Source organism: Parus major, chromosome Z, assembly GCF_001522545.3.
Source record: "Parus major isolate Abel chromosome Z, Parus_major1.1, whole genome shotgun sequence".
In the NCBI taxonomy this organism is placed as follows: domain Eukaryota; kingdom Metazoa; phylum Chordata; class Aves; order Passeriformes; family Paridae; genus Parus; species Parus major.
Genome location: NC_031799.1, coordinates 24,879,441 through 24,897,460, shown reverse-complemented (window position 1 = coordinate 24,897,460; position 18,020 = coordinate 24,879,441). Strand labels below are relative to the sequence as shown.

General features: G+C 36.8%; 1 protein-coding gene across 8 annotated transcripts in view; it reads right to left on the bottom strand.

The window, feature by feature from the left end:
- ZNF366 (zinc finger protein 366) overlaps positions 1-16,073 on the bottom strand; it is a 31,962-nt gene extending 15,889 nt beyond the window's left edge. For 2 of the 8 annotated variants that reach the window (XM_033520589.1, XM_015614865.3), the window contains exons 1-3: positions 15,926-16,072; positions 14,679-14,728; positions 1,001-1,070 (exon numbers count right to left, since the gene is read on the bottom strand). The gene's annotated coding sequence lies outside the window, so the exon portion shown is untranslated. Of the gene's footprint in view, positions 1-1,000; positions 1,071-14,678; positions 15,341-15,925 lie in introns of those variants that run through there. The other 6 variants (XM_015614870.2, XM_033520593.1, XM_033520591.1 and 3 more) reach the window with 6 other exon arrangements.
- Between the last annotated feature and the right edge of the window lie 1,947 nt (positions 16,074-18,020).

Here is an 18,020-nt window from a genome sequence, read left to right as displayed (position 1 = left end):
CAAATGCTTCTTGAACTCTGTCAGGCTTGGTGCTGTGACTGCTTCCCTTGGGAGCCTCTTCCAGGGCCAAACCACCATCTGAGTGAAACACCTTTTCTTGATACTCCAACCAAACTTCCCCTGACTCTCTGTCAGGCTGTTTCCTCAATTCCTGTCACTGGTCACCAAAGCAAAGAGATTGGTACCTTCCCTGCCTCTTCCCCTCATGAGGAAGTTGTAGACTGCAATGAGGCCTTCCCTCAATCTTTTCTTCTCCAGGCTGAAGAGGACAAGTGGCCTCAGCTGCTCCTCATATGGTGTCCCCTCAAGGCCCTACACCATCTTCATCTATATCCTTCATAAAATGTGGTACCCAAAACCGCACACTATGTCTGTGTGCATGCACACATATATATGTAATATATGTAGGTATGTTCCATTAGAGGGAAATTTTACCGGGTATTTATCCTAATGTTTACTTGTCACCCTAGCTCCCTGGTCAAAATAAGGAAAAGTTAGATCTTGAAAACTCTTTGGGTCCAAAGGTTTGGCTTATTAAAAAGGGAGAAGGGGAAGGGAATCTCCCAAATATTGAAAAATTCTCAACCTCTTTCCAAAAGAAAAAAAATTGCTTTTAAAAATCCTTTTTAGTAAAGTAAACTCGCACAATTTGAACATAATACTTATAGACCAAAATCTTCCCTACAAAGTATATGCCTCAAACATCTTTCAACTTTGTATCTCATTTTTCCCCAGCAATAGGGTATAAAATTATTTAGAAAGCCTATAAAAATTGAGGACCCAGTTATGTTATTTACTGCTTCTGTTGGATTATTGAAATGCTGCCAAAAGTACACAGAAATGACAGTGAGTTGTTTCTAATTGTTTCACTTGTTTCCTGGCTGCCAGTTACTCCTTTCTTCCAAACACACATTTGTGCAAAGTTTTACTCTTTCTGGAGCACAGACCTGTAGAACTGCTTGAAATTACTAGAAATAAACATTTTCCTTGCACTACTAACCTTTGGCTGCTTTCACTGAGCCTGTGGGCTTATTCCACTGGCCACAGCTACAGGCATCACAGGACCGATCCTACAAGGGAAAGTGTTTATAGTCAGTGACCAGCACAATCAGGGACATGCTGTATAATCCAACACAAGAGGACTTAAAAGGAAAGGGGAAGTCTAATTATGGATCACCATACTTGTTGGTTTTTCTTCCCCTGAAATTGCCATGATATATACATTAATTATTTCTTCTTTCATTCTGGTAGCAAAACCTTGCTAATTTGAATGGAGGTATGATTTTAACTATGCTCAGAACTTAATTCCACAAAGACATGAGCAATGCAAAATATACTTAGGGAACAGTCCCTTGTTCTTTAAATAATTCCAGCAGAGAACTTTAAGGTTTTAGTACAGTCCACAGTACTACATTTCTGCCTGGATCTGGAGTAGCAGAGGTCATTTTAATACTCAACAACAAACAAGGCAGGGAAGAAATCTGAAATTTTTTTACATTATTTTAATATTTATTTTTATTTAAATATATTTATATTCGGATATCCCCTGGGGACCTTTTGTGTTTCCTATTTCAGGACTTTAAAACTTCTTTCTTTCTGCAGAACTCATTATTTAAAATGTAGTGCTATGTAGTGTGATTCTAAGTATTGGATGGTCATTGAAAATTCTAGCTTTTATCGGTAATATATAAGGTATTAGCTTGGATGGAAACTCACTGAGAGAGATTTCCATGCTGTATTGGTCCATAAACATAAGACCTTGCACTAAACTGAGCACTCCCAACCCAAATCATTTTCTGTAGAAGAGAAAAGCATCCTCAATTTTTTTTTTCTTTATGTAAATGGAAATACAGTATTTTAAAAAATAGAACCACAAATTAACTCTTCCTGCCTTTTCAAAGCCAGGAATGTTACAGTGAGTTGAGACAGTTCTTGAGGAATTTCTGAAATACAGTATCTATGCAGTAGCTAATAATCTTGTTAATTTCCATGGAAGAGGAAGAGAGTTTTATACAGAATATAAAATTACCATTTACTTTCCCATGTCCACTCATTTCTAAGACAAAGGATTAAAGAAAGTATATAAATGATGCTATTCATTCTACAAGGAAATATGTTACAGTCTCCAGTTAATACTCATTACAGGAGTCAACAGCAAATTTTCTTGAGAATTCAGTAGAATCAAGATTCTCGTTCCTGAATGGATGAAAGTGCTTTCTGTCTATAGAGATGTCCAGCCATAAAAAAATGTGAGGTTATGGAGTTTCTCGAATTTAAACACTGGCTACAATTGTTCTGATTTTTCTCCTGGGCAACACAATCTTAAAGCCAGAAATAAAGCTAAGATGAATGAAAGGGATATGACAAAGTTAAATGGGTTACTTTATTAGGAGATTTGCACTTATGTTTTCTCCTTCAGAAGAAGATGAAACAGACAAAAGTGAGGGAATCTGAAGGGGGCCAAATTGGCTGAACAGCTTATCTTCTCTGGAAGAGAAATCCATATTTAATTGAACATGTAGGACTGAAGAGACCATGCCCTATAAGAGTGCAATTCTGCTCTCCTTTTGAGGCCTGAAATACATCAGGGCATCTACAAGCAAAGAATTAAAGCTAACAGATGTTTCTGTTGGATGTGGGAAGGATTACTGGCATATTTAACACTATTTTGTTTCTTGAGCTAAAGTTGAGCAGTTGGTGAGCTTTGGCTTTATTGAACAACCAGCTGGGTTTTTTCAATCACTGATTCTTGTCAACTGTTATTATGGAGATAATTATCATTATTTTAATGGGTTTAATGAGCTCTCAGTCTCCTCTTCCAAATATGTTTTGGTTTTAAACGTATTCAGTTATACAGCTGTTGAACTAAGCAGCAAATTATTTACACAGTTTTCTCTCATTTGCTATTTATGCAAAACTTGCATCTGTCTCAGGATCTGACTGAGGGATTTTATTATACTGAATTAACTTCATTTCAGCAGTGAAGTGCTCCCTACTGAATCTAGACTGCTTTAACTTATTTGCCATAGTTTGGAAATGCCAAGAACACCTGAACTAAGGTGAAAATTTCCGTTACTGGTAACCAAGAATTTTCAGGTAGTACACATCTGATGCCTCCTTACAATTTTCCCTGCTATTTTCCTTCAGTGAAGGCATGGATCCTTCTAGGCCAAAGGTAATAAAACATGTCCAAACCCACATCAGAATTTCCTTAAAATCAGTGTCAAACCAACCATGTTCTCCAGGCATAAATATCCACATTTCAAGCAGAATATTTTGAAAAATGGACCCCACTATCATATATGGAGTTTATGCTAATAAATTCATAATTCATAAATAATCTGATTATATGAACTGTGTGCATATTATATATAAATTAAGTATATATTAAGACCCATATCAGCCTTCAAGTTTCTATGCTACAATATTTGAAGCTAACTTAAAAGATTATTTATATTATAAATTAAAAGAGCACTTTTTCTGCCATAGTTTGGAGCTCTGAGAAGACAAAATTTGGACTACCTTGTGAAATTTGGACTACCTTGTAAAAATAAGTATGGATTTATAGAAAGTATCCAAAATCAATGAGTGCAGATGTTGATGAGGAGACACAAATATAATGGAAGTTTTTAGAAAAACAAACCTGAGCTGGGAATAATAGTAATTGAGTTTAGTCAAATCCTTTTCCATACCACTTCTACAAACACTAGTTTTCTCAGTCTCACATGCATGTAGATCCAGTGTCAAATGAAGCCAATGATTTAACCATTAGCTTAATTGTCTGTGGAGATAAGGTTTCTTGTCCCATGCATTTTTCAAGAGATATGTCTGCTTTATTGGACAGTACAATCAAGATAAAGATACTGCCATAAATATTCCTCTTCCCTTTTTGGATTACCATCACTAATAGAACAGGAATTAGAAATAAGTAAACAATTGTTCATGAACATGATCTGGAATAACTGAAAATGAGAAGTGGACCAGATCAGGTTTTTTCTTCCTACATCAGTGTGATAGTAATAAGAAGATCACTGTCTTTTCACTTCTCCCTGGGAAATTACCTTCATCTGCTGGTAGTAGGCTTCAGGATAAAACTTCTTCTTTCTATCAACATATGTGGGTTTTTTTCCTCAGTGAATACTTGGTAAAGGAAAAGTGATAATCTTTGTAATTCTCCATAGGACATAATCAGACCTCACTAAGACTTGTGGGAAAACTTCTAATGACATCTGAAAGTACTTTTCAGTTTTCCTTATTATTTGTTATGGGTTCTGTTGCCCAATGAGATAGGAACCCATCTATTCCTCAATCAAATGAAAAAAAATATATTCAGAACATATGTCAGCAGGTGGCAACCTTTTCAGACAAGCTTAATGAAAATCAAAGAAAGTTAATTGATTAAAAATCTGACTGCTTGATATGACACAGTAAACATACAACAAATAATGAACTTTCAAGGATATCTTTTTCTTAAATTATTTTCCCCTTCATTTGCTATTTTAGTATCATCCTAGCTTCATGTTTGAAGTTCAGTCATTTTAGATATTCCTTCTGGTCTAAGGGCTTCTTATCCAGCATTGCTACATTAATATTGTCTGGAAGGTGTCACCAATACAAAGAAATTCTCCTCACAGAAAACTGTGAAATAGAAATTGTCTCCCTGCATTGTCTTTGCTTCTCCCGAATTTCAACTGTTTAAGTTGCATAATTTTTTGTATATTACCTGAGAAATGCAGAAGTTTAAGATACCCATTTGCCTGCACTGACTACAGTCTTTGAAATCATCTTGGATTTGTGTGTAACTTGTATTCATTTGTTTCATTGGTTGTATTCATTTTCAGAGAGCAAGGCACTGTGAGCACCTTCACAGGAGTATAGTTACTTTGGTATTCATTATAATAGATAAAATGCCTTAAAATACTATCAAAATTATACACATTCACTTTTCCATAACTTACAGATAATTTTTATTTTGATAATTACTGAAAGTAATCTATACTAGATTTTCAGATTTCCTCTGCCAAAAGTCTGTGGCAGTCCCACCATGCAGCCTGCCAAAGCTGGGGTACTGTTTGTGGCATCACATGTGTTTATAGGGTTTATGTCATAATTTACTTTTCCATATTTACAGTAATCAAATTTAAACTAAAAAATAAGTTGACAGATTCTGTAATGAGGTAACTGCAGATATGTTTCTTTTCTCTCTCTTGTGTGAGAGCTTTAGTTGTCAGTTTAGCAAAATGGTTTGCTGTCCCTCTTGTTGTCTTTATGTGTGCTCTGTCCTAATTCTAAGGGACACCTTTTCTATCATTCTCTCTATTCCTCCCTCGCCTAACAAGGTGAGGGTGACAGAACAGTATGTTTGTGTTACCCACAGATTATCTACCCTAGGGGCTTACTGGCAATGCCTCTAGCGGTACTTAGCCCTGTGGACCTCTCCAGTCATTTCAGGTTATGAACGAAGTAATTTTTGAGTATGGTTTAGGACACAGTTTTTGTTCTTTGTTTTTCTTTATCTTATCCTCCTTTCTCCTTTTTTCTTTTTCTTCCTGTTTTTGAGTTTTCTTAATTCTTCTCTTACATGTTCTTTGCTCTTCACTTCTGTATTCTATCTGTTGTTCACTCCCTCTCTACTTCTCTATTTTGTTTGCTAAAATGATCAGCAACACAGACACAACCTGCATAATGAAATGAACATTAAGTCAACAAACTCTGAAGAGTTAGCTGCTTACACAAAGTCACCACAAACCACAAGCTACACATGGTGGGAAGCCTGCAAGGCACAGCAAATTGTACAGTCTAAAAATGTGTAAAGGGGCCAAGATTTTATATCCTCAGCTGAGCAACTGCATCTGCCTGATTTGCTGGTACTAACATGGAATTCAAAGCTGCTTTGGAGTGCAAGGGAAAGGGAACAGATGTTTGCTGGTAGACCTCTGGGTTCACAGTGTAGCTCTGCCCCATTCCTACCCACAGCAGGGTGGGCTCTGGTCCAGCCTCTTGCCTTCTGCTGTTCCTCCTCAAAAACCTGCTAAGTGTAGCTTCAAGGAAACAGAGCTCACCTCTGGTGAGGCACAGGAGGATGTAAAACCAGGCATATCAGCTCAGGCTAGCAGTATAGCTAACCCAAGACACTGGTCTCATGAAGAAACAAGAAACCAGATGGCATATTATGTCAGCTTTCCACCTGGTCTTCAGGCAACTTAGAAAACTTCCTGCAAACAGATTGTAACCTGAAGTTACACCTTGGAGGGTCCAGGCTCCAGAAGGTTGGAGTCTACAAGCCCCTAACAATCACATCTGACTTCCCACTGCTCCCTGCCCCTTGGCAATTGCACTTTTATTAGTCTAAAGGTCCAGCCCCAGCCAAAGGAGTCCAAAGTCACCAGTATGAGCCTTAGCTACAGTGTTCCCCTGAGAGGTTAGTGATGTGAGTCCAAACTCCTTGGGAGGGAAATTAATCAGTCTCCCATCTTGTCACTCTTGTATTTTTCCCAAATCGATGTTGTCAGTATGTATTCATTTACAAGTATTCTTACAGGACTACATCAGGTTGGCCATAAGGGTAACATTTTGCAGCACATTTAGTAAAAGAATTTCAAATGTGCAAAGTGTAACTGGTACCAGTGACAGGCTGCAAATGCAATTTGGTCCTGCCCTCACTAGGCATTGGAATTAATGATGGATTGGCCAGCTCAATTAATTACTCAGTTAAACAACTCTCATCTTAAGCAGCCAACTTAATTCTCTCTCTGACATCATCTGTGTTGTAGTGAAATAATTATGGAATATCTGGGGTGTAGCTGAGAACAAGATTTGGGATTAGACTGCTGTGAGGTGATGACTATTAGACAAATTTCTTCCCTTTCTTAAGTGGATGCCAATCTCATGCCACAGGCTGGAACCAAGGATGTGTCCTTTAAAAAGTATGTGGAGTCACTTTAATCACTGTTTATAGAAGAGCTATCACTCCGTCCCTGTTTCCTGTCTATCCCATATCTGCCACTGCCAATTTAAATAATACATTTTTAGCACTGTAGGAATCCTATGTGTTAAATAGCTTTTCCACTGGAAAATTATCAAATAACATCCATGGAGCTTTAGGATTTTTTTTTCTCTCCATACAGCTGCAAAAAGAGACAGGGTAAACAGAAGAACAAATTAATAATATAAATATTAGGAAGGATTTTGTAGTAAAATAATGATGCTGATGGAGTGTAGAGTGTAAAGAACACTTTGGATATAATCTTTCAACCTAAAATGCACAATCATTAAACACTATAAACAGAATGGAGAGAGTTTGAGCTGTTATTTTAGGAAAAATAACAGAGCTATGAAGAACATCCAAAATTAGAATGATCAAAAAAGCATGCCCTTCCATAACCCTTGTTCTGTCCTACTTGAGCTGTTATTTTGAAAGCAAACCTTTAACTGGCATTCATGACCTTTAAAAAGGAAATACATTGAGCTTTTCTTCCTACTGTAATCCCAGTGTCCGTATCATCTACATGGAGGCCAGAGAGATGGTCTATTCTCCTCCCATCTCTCTGTTGTCTTAAAGAGTAGCTAAGGGCCACCTTCAGCTTGTTCAGCTTGGTTCTTTAAGCCAGCCAGCTGGCTCCTCCATCAGCAGTTAATGGCACCTTATGGGCATCGCATGCACCTCAAAAAAGAAAGGACCAGATAAAATGTGCACACATAATTGGAAAAGGGCCACGGGAGAAGAAGATTGTATGGAAGAGATTTTGTAAAAAGTTTCCAAAACAGCTTAAGTTTTAATGAAAGGCTAGGTTTCTTTAAACATGGAAGAGTATTATTAGTCATCAGCAAGACCACTGCTTTTTGTATTTCTTTTGTGCTCAATTCCTTGTTTCACACAATACAAAACTCATAGTGAAACTGAAGGTTGCTAAAGAGGTAGGTACCATGTGTTTCAGTAAGACATGTTATATCCTACAAGAACTGAAAGAAGAGGATTTCACCCACAAAGTAACAGAAGTGAGTATATATTTATGTGGGTGTGTGTGTATGTGTGTGTGTATTTATAAAAACATATCTGCTACCAAACACTCCTCTTGGTGTCCAGTTATTAAAAGTAATTACGAGATAATGCTTTCCTTTCCATTTAGGAAAGATGAATACATTTTATTTCAGCTGAAGACTGAGCAGATTTCTTGCTGGAAAAGCTGCTTGGCTGTAAAGACTGATTAATCCTTATTAGCCTCTATTACTCACTTGTAATTAAGCTGGCTTAGTAATGACTTAGATATTTCCCTTTGAACCTAAGTACAACAGAAAACACAGTAAAGGAATTAGAACATATCAGTGCTGTTCTTAGGATACCACTGTTTGTCTTGTTGAGATCCAACAAGAAAAAAACAGGAATCAAATCAATAAGACAGGCTCTTAAGTCAAATTGCTGAGGCACTGGAAGGAACTTCTTCTGATATATTTGTATTGTTATTAGGGAGTTCTGCTTTCCAAACTGCCAGAGCATAAAACCTCTGTTAAAGCTTTGAAACTGCGCTGAATATGTATTTATTGTCCAGAAAAACTTGCACATACATCTCAAAATTTCATTCAAAGAGGGTTCATTTTTTTTAAATTATTTTATTTAATTTGAAGAGAAATGTGTTCACTTCTTCAGTTCCAGCACAAAATGTCATTTTTGTCTAATCGTAGGAAGTGCATGCAACAAGTAATTTAAGATACCTTCCTCTCTGCCTTTGCCCTTCATTGTGGTGCCAAGTTTGAATCTTGTCCTTGTCTGAACAACAAAGATACCTTCCCCCTCTGGTACCCAAAACACATCCTGTGTATTGCTCTTAATGATTTTGCTAACTTGTAGAAAGTTTTAAAAATAAGTACAAGTTTGTTCCCAAAACTACAGAAAATCTGAAATTCAAAACTAATTTTATCTTGCTTCTGCAATTTCCATCAATTAGGAAACAAATTCCTTTGGTCAATATGGGGAGAAATTATTGAGGTTAATTACTTTAAACTGAAACAGATTTCAAATACTAATTGTACTGAATTCAATAAACTAGCATATTGAATGGGTAAGACAGCTCAGATGTAGCCAAGTATCACCAGCAGATACTGGAACAGAGATTAGAATCACAAATAAATAAGCAATTACTTTTTGCCAAAAAAAAAAAAAAAAAAAAAAAAAGTGAGAGGAAAATCAACATAGTTTGAAACCTGAAATTCTGAACATTTCACAACCACTCTAGTACTAATTTTTCACCATGAGTGATGACAAAGACTTGCTCTGGATACTAACTCAGTTAAGATTTTCATCACAAAGAAAAGGAAACAAAGAAACTCTATCAAACCACTGTGACTCTACAGCATGACTAAGAATGGCCAACTAGCATCATAAAATGAAGTTTTGTGATAGGTCACCGTATGTATTAACATAACTGTCTCTACCAATCCCTGCCCACACCTCCACAACCCCACCCACAATCATTCTACCCAGGACCTTTCCCCTGGAACAAACAAGCACCACATACAAATCCTGGGAAAATTAATAAGAATTATTGCTGTATTTTAGGAGAACAAGCAGGTAAGGTTCTGATCTGAGCATGGGAACATTACCCAGTAAATTCTGTCATGACTTACTGTCCTAACCAGATTCACCATCTTCCAGTGGGAGCCTGCTCATTGTTTTTTAGCAGGAAACAAACTATTCAGAATTCTTGCAGCAAGTCATTAGGATGAACCTGATTCCTGATCATTGGCCCGCAGAATCCAGTGACAACCATTCAACTGCATTCTTTACCTGTGGTTGAAGTTTAGGTGGGATTCACTTTCTGTGGGATGTGAAAAAGTCAATTAATATGTTTGGAATGAGAGATAGACGTCCATTTTTCTGGCAGAGGAAAGAGGATTTGGTGAGCACCATTTCTCTGGCATATGTGACTCTTTCTGTGACATCCTGACAAAATGCTGCCTACAGACACAAAATTCTTCCAGAAATCTTGGTGACTTCATATGGCAAGTGCAACATTGTGCAAGAAATCATATAGCACTGATGTAGCATTCACACTGGTGTGATTCCTTGCTCTATGGTTCTATAGAAAAAAAAATAAAAATTCCTGCTCATTTATAAATGGATGGGCTTAATTTCTGGTGAACCTATGAACAAATTGTTAGCTTGATCTTTGAGGAGGTCCTCTACAGTTTTCTGGAATTCTTATCACAGGACAATGGTTTTGGACAAATACAGGATGATCTTCACAGCTTCTGAAATCTGTACTAAGGAACTGACCCAGCATGGGCTGGTGCCTACCAGATGCTTCAAACAACTTCTGCTGTTCCTTAGAAGCTGACAGATTCTCTAAAAACAGGTCATTCCTTCCCTTTCCACCTCCTGATATTGTTTTCATTACACATGTACTCTAAATACTTTCAAGAAAAAGCAGACTAGTAGAAAAATATTATGGTAACTGGAAGTATTGTATAACAGATGCCCCCTTTTCAAATAATGCTGTCAATTTTTTTTCTGGAGGAGAAACACCAAGCTGAAACACTACATGCTTTAGAAAGCAGCTCAGACAAACAACTAAACCTGAAATAGTCACTAAATTCCAACACATCCATCCTGGATACCTTTTGATTTGGTTTAAATCCAGTGTATTGCATAAGAGCACATTGTAAGAGCACATACTCTTTCCAGCTTACAAAGTCCTTAGTAGCAGATCCAGCATAGAGCCCACCACGAAACAGGAAGGCTTTCATCACTGCAAAAAGGGTCTAACAGTTACATTGCAACCCAAAAAGGGAAGACTGAAGTATAAGTTCTTTCACAACCAGGAATAGCAACAAAAGAATTAAAAGGAAGACCAGAAGTCATCTTGTCCTTCCCAGCCAACACACTTGTGGCTTGTCAGAGGGGCTGGTGTCAGAACAGGAACGGGCAAAGCCACATGCTTCTCTCCCAGAGCCATCACATCTGGTCCTCCTTTGTGGGAAGACCAAGATTCTTCCATGCAGGGAAATCAGGGGGTGTCTATTCTTCATCAGGCCTCCAGACAGAGGACTGTCTGTGGGTGATGCCTACTTGCTGTGCATTATCATCCCTTCTACTACAACATCATTGGAGAAAAACAGATAAAAAGGCATGCTCCTTCTCACAGCCTTGCTTTCAATTTCAAATTGGTTGTACCTGTCTAAAGTTCTTAGCAAAAGGTGATGTTATCAGTGTAGGAGACTCATGTTACCTTGTAGCTTTTAGTAATTAAACCAATCACCAACTTGGTATTTTTCAGTGTTCTCTGAATTCTACTGCTTCTAATGAGCATATTCATACAAAAAGTAGAGTATTTCCAGGTTTACTTTTTGAAGAATGAAAGGGGAAAATAGGTTTTCAGGGAACACACTTTTCACACTAAGATTTTTCCTTTACATCAAATCAATTCCTGCACATCCACAAAATAGAAGGAAAATGTGGGAGGAAGGGATTAGAAATTAAAAATAGGGTGGTATTTTCATCCTACATTTAAATAATTAATGACAGTTTTTTCTAACATGAAAAGCAGGAAATTAGAAATGAAATTTAAAAAAAAAAAACAATTATTCACATAATTTCTTCCCATAATCTCCAGAGCACAACAATATTTTTTTTTACTACATGATTACTTAGCTTAATTGCTACCAATGACATTACAAGTTTTTAAAGTACATTAAGAATTGTTAGTTGAGAAACACGAGAAACAAAATGCTGTGTTTCGCTTATCAAGAGCAGAGTAATATGTATAAAACCATCTGTTTTACAGAAGATATTCAAAAATTTTTACATTTGGAAGGAGCTAAACCAAACATTAAGTAAGATTTTTCATTGGATCATAAGTATTTTAGAAGTCAAGCAAGAAGGACTAGTCCCTGTCAGGTATATGTAAACAAAAAATACGCAATCAACATACAATTCAATGCATGTTTTAAATAACTGCTGTGGATTAACTTAGGCCTTTTCTTTGGATAAAAATCTGAATATAATTTATAAAATGCTACTGCATTTTTATGGCAATGGAAAGCTGCAATCTCAATTTCAGAACAGAAAATTTATGGAAAAAGAAGAATAATCCAAACCAAATTTTAGTCTTTTTGCCTCCCCTCCCCCTGATTTGTTTCTTTCTTTTCAAAGGCTTTGCATTATTTGTGTCTCTACAATTATTTCTTCTCCAAGATGACATTCCTTTCTTTTTTGTGATCTTCTGAGATTGTAAGGTAGATCATGGAAAACTACTGGACTTAAGAAGAAAATAACTATTAAAATAACTATTTGGTTTTAATTGGTGGTTTATTTTAAAAATTTGTTGGGTTATAAAATTAATCTATCAAACAAAGGAATAATTTGACAACAGCCTGTAGCAGTCTCACAACACTTACAAGGTCTGTTTTGAGGAGCAGTCTGATTGGATCCATTGGTACTGAAGAACATACGTTGGTGCTCAGAAACTATGGATCATTTTATATCAACTAGTATGCAAGATGTTGCCTTACACACCATTGATTTGTGTCCCTTAACCACAGCCACAGAAAATCCCCATTACCTTATGCAGCCTTTACTGCTTTTTTTACTTTTGATGCCATTCTGCTGACATGTCCAGAAGAGTGGAACAGGCCACTCAGAAACCTCTCTGCACCTTTGAGTCTTTGCAATTTCAAAGATTGAAAACAATGTAAATGTTGTCTGAGATCCATACTCTTCTGTCTCAGTGTATGGGCTTGTCTTGGATTGCTTCCATGATTCATCCCTTCATGCTTAACCTGTTCTAAATCCTGTGTATCTCTCTGGGACTACTAGGAACAGCACCTTAAAAACACGACACTATGTTTATCCGTGAAATGCACATCATGTTTGTCAAACCCCTACCATCTGCTCTGCACCCAGATAGTCCTAAGACAAGGCTCTTGTTGATACACTTGTTGGTAAAAATGAAAGACTATTAAAAAAAAAAAAACAAACTCCATGATATTCAAAGCTTCAAATTACGTTCTAGTCAAAAATGTACATTAGACATGCCAAAATGTTACTAGGAATGTAACTCAGTGCTACTACTCTGTACTGACAAAAAGTCTCAGTAGTCTACACCATTAAAGAAGCTGGTCTTAAACATAAAAATGCAAATGACATTTACAGAAACACTTCACTTAGCTTCTATGCTGTTTGAACCAGACCTGTTAACTTGGGATTTCCCCAGGGTACGAACTGTTTCTGTAACCTCTCTGCCATTACTGGTATAGCTTTTTTTTTCTATTTCCAAACAAAAGCAATATTCTTCTATATTTTATTTCATTATAATTGAGAACACATCAAATGGAAATAGTGGTTTTAAATAATTCTCTGAAGAAATACATACACTGACTGACCATTTACTTATTTATGTTATATACAAAAATATGGCTATTAGCAGCAGAAACAGTAAGACTTTAAGCAAAATAAAAACAAACTGCCTCTTTTTATTCTTAGCTTCTTGTGTGAATATTTTTATAATTTTAAGAGTTGAGTCATTAACCATTAACAGTCCAGTGTCTCACAAACATTGGGGTAAATAACTGAAAGTTCATTGCACAGATATTTATTTTGTGCAGCAAACTAGTAGCAAATCTGTACCAAATACAGACTCAGATTATACCTTTCTCTTCTGTAAATATCTCAGGGATGTAGGAATAACATGTCAGCCAAAAAAAATCATCCTCCTGACACCTCAAGAAAGATCCTAGTTCTGTTACAAGCTCCTGTTGTGCTAAATCATGTTACAGTGCTTGTGGCAATAAGTTATACAAAGTGAAAAAAAATAAACTCCAAAGGATTGCAAAGATGTATTTTTTAAAGGAAAGTAAACCTAATAGGTAAAATATAAGAATGAAACTCAAAATTCAAAGTCTGTTTTTTACCAAGCATTTTACTATGCAAATAACTAAGCATTCCTTTAAAAAACTTTTTCTCTGTGCTTATTATTGGGGACTGGGTTTTAAAACAGTATGTACTGCTTTTGTTCACCTACTATGATTTGAGCAAATTTTCTTCATATTTTTCTTCATATCTATTTCAGACAATGTCTCAGAGAAAGGATTTATTGTATATATGGCTTAAATCAAGAATACACTAATGCATATCATCTTCAGAAATAAAATCTGTACCTAAAGGCTGCAGCTTGCTTTTATCTACATGGCAAACTGAACTTCTGAGCCAACCAGACCAAAAACTTACAAGTGATTGCAATCCAGACTAATACCCTGCAGTTTGAACAAGATACCACAAACACAGAACTTATGTAATTTTCTGTGTGTGTTTGGAAGACTCCTATACACCTCACTTGACATAAAAACTGGTATTCCAGGTGTTTGTCATGTAACTGTCAAAATAACTGTCCAAATAATTTCTTTAATTTCAATCAGTATATCTGTATCTATCACATAAAAATAAACCCAGATATCCCAAGGTCAAGATGTGGTAAATGGTTTTCACAGCAAGACCTGGCACACATTTTTTATTAGCAGATAACAATTTTTTTGTGAGTTAAGTATAACCGAATAAACTATTAGCTTATACCAAACTAGAGTGGGTGGCAACATTAAGCTAAGGAGTTCAAGAAACAAGTTATTTCCATCTCCTTTGGCAGAGCCCCCTTTGGCTGCTCCCAAAGCATAAGGAATCTACAACTTACCCAGAAACTGGGCTGAATCTGTGGTACACCATTTCTTCTTATGGAAAAACCTGCAGAAAGACACCAGATGGAGGGAGGCAGAAAGTCCTTTCCACTAGTTGCTTCAGTGAGGGGTGGAAGCCGGAGGCTGTCCCAGGGTGGAAGCGCAGCCCAGGTGCCCTGGCGGGAGCAGGATTCAAAGCAGGGCAGCTGGAGCTGCCTGCCAGCCCTCTGCAATATCTGCCCACCATTTGTAGCCTCTCTGTTTGGTTTGTGGGCATCCTGCAGAGGACCCTGCACCTCAGAGAGCAGCAGCTTGAAGAAATACTTAATCATAAAATGAGCAAATTCTCCTTCTGCAGGGAAATGGATACCTGTCCTATTTCTTGCCCCACCTCTGCATTCTGCTTCTTCAGAAGCGTGCGGGGGGGATTTTTCTCATACAATATTTGAAACATACTCTTGCATTAACACATTTCACATGGCAGTTCTGATCATTCTGATGCATTTATGATCAACATGAAAAAACATTATTGAGGTCTACAAAAATGCAAACAAGAGATATGCAATTGAGCCCATCCTATTACTGATATGAGTGATCAGCCTCAGTGTTGTTATGTACTGCACAACATAAACTTTTTCTTTTGTCCTGTTTTTTTCCAAGTGAGATCCAGGAACCAGCTTACCACCTCTTAAATGTCATTGTTCCTAGACTAATCATATACACAGATGAGTAGAGATAAACATGTGGAATCCTAAACACAATGCAATTTGAAGAGAAAAAAAACAGCCCTAGTAATTCTTCTCCCAGTACAGCACGGGTTGGTGTGTTGGAGCAGACTTCAGTACTGGCAGATGATAAATGAAATACATTGATTCCTGTATGACACAGCTCCTCTCTATGTTTTAGCAATGGCCCATTGAATCTTGCTGGAACTGTTGTGATAAAGTTAGTGAAGCCTTTAACAAGATTCCAGTAGCAGGACTTACATACGCAAAATTCACAGCCGATTATATTGTGAATATTATCAGCCTAATTGGAAAATATTTTCCTATCTGCATAGGTTAGACCACATGGTAATAGCACCAGTATCTAAAAACCAGACTATAGGTATCTCTAGCGTAAATAGACTGCTTGTTAATGCATATGGTTACTATTCTTTTATCAGTTAAATGTGCATCTGATTAACACTTTTTCTTAATACAAAAGCAGATAAATATATTTCATTTCTAAAGAGTTAACCATAAAAGCATTTTACTTAACTTACCAGTTGTTGAAGCTGGAAGGAGTCTTGCCCTAAACACTACCTGCTCTCATGTTTGTAATATCTGTTTCTGTCTCCCACTGTCTCCCTCCCCCCTGTGCAGAGATTGCAGTAAACTTAGAAAACTAGCAGGGACAATGTTTCAAATGACTTAAGAAGGAGAACAGGAACAATCATTTCGTTCTGGGTTTGTGTTTTTTTTTTTTTTCAGATGAGTACAGTACCTTCAGAAAGAAGGAAGGAAGGGAGGGGAGAGGAAGTCAACAACCCTTTGCTTTCCTGCAAAAAATAAGGAAACAGCAGATAGCAATCTCATTTTCTCTCAAACAAAATGTTTGGAAAAATAAATATATCCAATCCAAAAGGAATTCCTCAAGTATTATATCTGCATTATTGGCTTCATAAAACCTTCTTTACAGCTTGTTATGTGCAAGTACATGAAATGAATTTCCGAAGTGGTAGGTAGGAATAAGACACCCGTATCTTATGCAGAACAATTAGCCATAAGCTTGCATAGATAATGAAGGCTTGTCCTCTAGAGAAAGACTAATCATAGATGTATACACAGATCTTGTTTCCATGGTGATATAGGTAAAAAAATGCCTAAAACCCCTGTTTACAGTGATCACAAGAAAATAGCACATTGGCTATTTATAGAACACTGTGGGGGAAAAAGAAGGGTGATGAAAGGGGTCAGAAAAATGGCAAGGATCATATCTTGATACTGGTGGTACAGTAATGAGCAATTGATCTCAAAGAATGTCATTACAGAAGGCATACTGATTCATCCAAACAGAACCAATGTACTATGTTTTAGAACAGATTTTATACTTAATTTCTTTCTTTCTTTCTTTCTTTCCCCATTAAACATATTTTGACAACCAGATACTGGCCAGCTGGCTGGAGTTATACTTGGGATAAGTTTAGCCCATTGTGCTCCACTGTGTTTTTGTTTGCTTGTATCTTTCCCCCTAACTTTATCTATCATCTGAAGGTCACTTGCAGTGATTAGATGCTCCCTTTTTTTTCCCATTAATTTTTTTCATTCTAACATACTTGCCAGTAAACACCTTCACGCTGTCATGAAGCTCTGTGTTTAGTTTGTCTGCTATTGCAGCAGTGAATATGGAGCTGCTTCTCAACAAGCAATTCAAGTTGATTTCTGTGAAAGAGTTTTTAAAAAAAGCCTTTTCAAAAGGCCTTCTCCTACATACTCTGCACCCAGACATTGCTCTGAAAGCAATTATCTAGATCAATGCTGCTGTAATAATTTAGATTACTGCTGTAAATCCAGTTTTAATGGAAGGATGAGTTGTTATGTTATCTCATAGGGATTACTGTTTTATTCATTGTACAATAACAAGAATTAATAGGCTTTAAACCAACATAGGAAGTAGTTCTTCAGCACCTGTGTTCCTTCATGTGATTCCTGGTTCTATTGCCTGAAGATATCTAGCCATTATTTGGCTGGAGAGGCTTTCATCTTAATATTTAGAAAATTAAATCTTTTATAATGGACATCAGCATTTGACAGCAGTGGAGGTGTTATCAGTGATCTCTGGCCTTACAACACCACCAGAGTTTTCTGAAATGAACAGAACCATAACATAAGGATGAATTTTAAAAGCAAAAGTATGCAATGTACTTAGATTATAAACTACAAGTGAAGTCAAAGGTATCTCCTCTGCATACTGAGCACAAGGAAAGTAAGGCCACAAGCCTTACGAAAGCACATAGAAGGCCACAAAAGTAATGTGTTGTCCTGCAGGGTCAGCCTAATAGCACAAAACCTGTAATTTTGTTTTGAAATTGTTTTTCATGATCTTGAAGATAGTAGCAGCTTCCAGGCCATTCCAGATAGTTTTATATTTTTTTTATTTCCAGGTGAAACCCCGTACGCTGTCATTATGTAGCATATTTATTTCTCTCCATCAGAAACCCTATGCAGAAGCATATTTGAAAACCTATACTCATGATGTTAGGATCATTATTAAGTAAATCTGTGAGCATGTGTGATAGTCTGTGTAGTCCTCTGTGAAGGACTTGTCACAGCTATCCTATACTTCTTCTAAGAGCAGATTCCCTTTCTGTGAGGACT